Source organism: Octopus bimaculoides, chromosome 3 (assembly GCF_001194135.2).
Source record: "Octopus bimaculoides isolate UCB-OBI-ISO-001 chromosome 3, ASM119413v2, whole genome shotgun sequence".
Lineage (NCBI taxonomy): Eukaryota > Metazoa > Mollusca > Cephalopoda > Octopoda > Octopodidae > Octopus > Octopus bimaculoides.
Window position 1 is genome coordinate 6,822,993 of NC_068983.1, and position 4,919 is coordinate 6,827,911.

A 4,919-nucleotide genomic window follows, 5' to 3' on the forward strand; every position below is an offset into this window, starting at 1 on the left:
GAGAGAGAGAGAGAGAGAGAGAGAGAGAGAGAGAGAGAGAAGGAAAGAAGAGAGAGAGAGAAGGAAAGAAGAGAGAGAGAGAAGGAAAGAAGAGAGAGAGAGAAGGAAAGAAGAGAGAGAGAGAAGGAAAGAAGAGAGAGTGAGAGAGAGAGAGAACATGGATGGTTTTTAAATGAAATGTTATAGAAAAAAAAGCCCTTTTGTATTCACCATTACTGAACATCAAATTAAACGAGAATGTTAAAAGAAAATTGTTTTGAGGAGTGCGAACCCCGACACATTTCTGTCAGTTGTTAAAAGCAGGAATTGAAATGGTTTGGTCTTGTCACACAACACTCTGACATCCTCTTGCGAAAGAGATTCTGGAACTAATTTGAAGACCCCTTCGTGGACGTTTGGGTTTATAGAAATAGCAACTAAATCTCTGTCAAATTATAACCTAGCGTCTTAAAAAGAAGGACACAAAGAATGGTATACTTCTGGACGCAGTGTATACAATGCTTGGGAAACAGACTGGATGGTCACATTAGGAATGCAAAGAGATTCTTCAGCTAATCAGAAGACTTCTTCTTGGAATTTGAGCTTATAGAAATAGCAGCTAATTCTCTCTCATATTATACCCTAACCTCTTAAAAAGGAAGGATATGATAGTATGCTTCTGGCTACACTGTGTTAAATGGCTGGGAAGGGAGAGGGATGGTCACATTAGGGATGTCTTTAATCATGTGACAACTTGATCAAAGTTGGTGAATGCGACATAAGTGACGAGCGGAGCAGTGACTACGAATTTGGTGGAGTTAAGTTGAGGTGGTCCTCGATCACCCAGTTCTGGTAATTGATGAGACAGCGAGTAATCGAAACAGTGGCGTATTGGGACTAAACGCTGTACGGTATTCAGTTACGTCCCTTTCTTTTCCGTATTTAAATTCCATCAGGGTCAATTTTCCTTTTTTACTCTCCTTCTCCCTCTCTCATAAAACAAATACGAAAAGCAAATAAATCTTATTATTTGACATTTATTACCAAACAATCATCAACTGAACTTTAATCATAATACTGTCTGAAACAGAATAATAATATAATAATATAAACATTATAATAATACTATAAACAAACAAGATAAGAGTGTATAAATAAAATGTTATAGTCATCTATTTAATAATATAGTTGATGATTAATGGAGATTATGTTACAATGTCCTCTGGCTTAAGAAAACAAAACTCAACATCTCTTCAATAAGTAATTTAAGATGCCTTATATTACAGCTAGAATGCCAGATTTCATTATTCTAGCCTGAAAGGTTACTTGGTTAATACTGTTACTGACAAACGGAAATTTTGTTGTTGCATGAATAACGCTGGTTGAACGTCTGGACTACTGTTCCCCACTCTAAACAGTGCGTTTGTGCGCGCGCACACATTTTGCAACTAAGGGCGGAAAACAACGTGTGCGCATAAGAATTTTCTAGATGAAATCGTTTTCTTTAAATGGAAAAAAAATTGAGTAACGCTCGCATGTATGTGCACATATTCTGCTAAGGAAGACCAATTTTGCACACAATGCAAATTTCTGCGCTCACCCACAGTAAATAATTCGAACAATAGTCTTGACCATTAATATTGGTGTTATAAAATGGGTCGTCCCAAATTTCGATATTATCTGGAATTCGCTCATTTGTTGACTTTTTGTCATTTCGCTTCTTGTTAGTTTTTATCTGCTCCGTTCGGTGTGAAACAATGACATCTAACCGCAGTTTCTTGTTCATTTTAAGCTCACAATAGTTGAATCGTTCTCCAAACAATCTTATTCATCCTTTCATACCACCCGTTCTTTGTGCATTATATCGTCTGGTAAGACTCTAGATAAAGTTAAGCTTGAATAAAACTGTCTTTATACAAGACTCGTGGTGGTAAGCCCATGATCAGAATCGATGAATGTCGTACAACGAAATAGAACAGATACATTTGTCACAGACACTAAGGTATATTCAGAAGTTGATACTTGCAAGACAGTAAAAAAGAAGCGTGTGAAACCATCGACAAGTGTTGACATATCTGACAAGCTGAAATAATTATCTTGAAACAATTATTAAGTCTTTCGAAGGGCTGAGCTATCTGAATCAATTTGCTGTTAGTATCGCGGAAATATCGAGGAAAATTGGGAAAAGACTGAGCAGTCACTATGTATCAGTCGGACTTCGTTGTTCTACAGAAGATGGCACCCGTTTACAAAATGGACTACAACCAAGTTATTTTTAGATGCCTTAGTTAATCGTGATATTGTTTTAACGTTAATGTAGTTGTTACGATCGAAGACATCCAAAATAACGCATCTGCAGTGACATTTTGTGAATCAGGACGATGGCGAATATCGGAAGAATATTCCAGCATGTTTTATGCACCATCTTTGAATTTTGTCGTTCTTATTTTAGAATGTTTAGTGCGGAAATATAGCTAGGACTTTAAACATGAGTTACAATTGAATAATGTTTCATTGAGAGATAGAAACTCCATCTTCTGATTGTCTCCATCTATTGATCGAACTTCCTTTCCCATTGCAGAACTATAAATTTCTGTACTTGATAGAAAGTAAAAGATCATTTTGATAAAGGGTTGTACCAATAGCATATTCAGATATATATTTGGAATGCTTCCTCTTCGTCGATATCAACCAAAACATCCTACAGTGCTACATTTTATTGATTCCAATACCATTATGTCATTTGATTTAAGAGAAAATGAAGTGCATTTTTTTTAAACAAGTTTTTTTGAAAAACCGTATTCTCACTGAGTGGAGTAATTGAAGAGACTCGCCATATATTTTAAAAATTTAATTTCTGATGAAAGAGGAATAGTCAAGAGGGATTCTATAGTTATTGGATCATTTAGAAGCGATTGGTTTGAAATTGAGTGACTATGATTAGATATCTCTGATATTCAATAAACTAATTTTTTGTAGCTTATTTGGCGGACTCTTTCCATTGGTTCATCTATAGTATTGGTCGTGGTTCGCAAGAGAATCTCCAGTGATAGTGATGTTATTCATGTAGGCAAAAATATTGCTCACATCGTCATTCTTTTATTCTTTTATTCTTTTACTTGCTTCAGTCATTTGACTGCGGCCATGCTGGAGCACCGCCTTTAGTCGAGCAAATCGATCCCAGGACTTATTCTTTGTAAGCCTAGTACTTATTCTATCGGTCATCTTTTGCCGAACCGCTTAATTACGGGGACGTAAACACACCCAGCATCGGTTGTCAAACGATGATGGCGGGGGTGGACAAACACTGACACACAAACATATACACACACATATATATATACATATATACGACGGGCTTCTTTCAGTTTCCGTCTACCAAATCCACTCATAAGGCTTTGGTCGGCCCGAGGCTATAGTAGAAGACACTTGTCCAAGGTGCCACGCAGTGGGAATGAACCTGGAACCATGTGATTGGTAAGCAAGCTACTTACCACACAGCCACTCCTTTTTATCAAACAAGATATCCAATTTGTAAAACTTACAAGAATCCTACAGAATTGCCACAACCTGTATGAATACTTATGAAATCTAGAAGTGGTTTTTGATGATGTGAAAGTCGGAGATCAAGTGTAGAAAAATTGTTAAATTTTGTCAAATTATTAGTCCTTTCCTCAATCAAGGAAATTAAGTAATTGTCGAAAGCGGTGTATTAATAGGCTGTACGACAGAAATCTCCTTTTTTCCGTTCCTGGTTCCACTAATCCGAAAGACTTGGTTCAATGATATCAATGTGTTGCAATAGATTGATTTCTTCTTCAATGAATTCTGTCTTGGATTCCAAATCTTCGAGACCAAGTGGAAAAAGGTTTTGCTTTGTGACTCAGAAATTCAAATATAAGAACCGATTTTTATTAATTCCGGTTTTAAAAGATACATTGACAACTGGTCATGAAATTTCCATCAGAACCATTAAACTAACAAAAAAAAAAAAATCGTCATTTTGAATGTCTCAACATAAAATCTTCTGCCACGGATAACTGACTCCACACAATAGGAAATGATTTGCAATTTGATGCTAGAATAGCTTTTATCTCGAAGTTTTATGGTCGTTGAGTATCTTTTATGTATTTGTAAGATTTTTGCATCAGCAGTTAGGACATTTTCTTCGAGGTTTTCTATTTGAAAAACAAAACAAAACAAATTGTACGCTTTTTATACGGTTTACAATTTGATGGCTCCTCTATCGATCATAGTAGGTAGCTTAAGTTCACAAATAAATATAACTTCAATGGCACAGTTAACCCCACAGCCAGTAGTGTAGCTAGAGAAGCAAGGTGGGTGTTAAGGGAGCTAGGAGCGGATGGGGCAGCTAGGGTGGATAGGGGCGGTCCTTGACTCTTTTATGGGCGGGGCACGTTTGAGACTGAAGTAAATTCCTGTGTAGTTTTAGTGGCATATGGTGGGTGCAATCGTCAGGTCTGCCCTGGGTGGCACATACTCTAGCCATGCCACAACCCTCAATTTTTATTTTTCTAAACAGATTTTTACGAAAACTTATTAAATGATACAGTTCTATATTTACGAGATGAGGAATTAATGTGCATTATTTACATTATTTGCATTATTTACATTTTGACGGATATTTGTCCTCATCTTGTTTGTTGCTAACACAACGTTTCGGCTGATATACCCTCCAACTTTCATCAGGTGTCTTGGGGAAATTTCGAACCTGGGTTCTCATTCCTAATTTCGAAATTAATACTGTTAATACTCTTTTACTTGTTTCAGTCATTTAACTGCGGCCATGCTGGAGCACCGCCATTAGTCGAGCAAATCGACCCTAGGACTTATTCTTTGTAAGCCTAGTACTTATTCTATCGGTCTCTTTTGCCGAACCGCTAAGTTACGGGGACGTAAACACACCAGCTTCGGTTGTC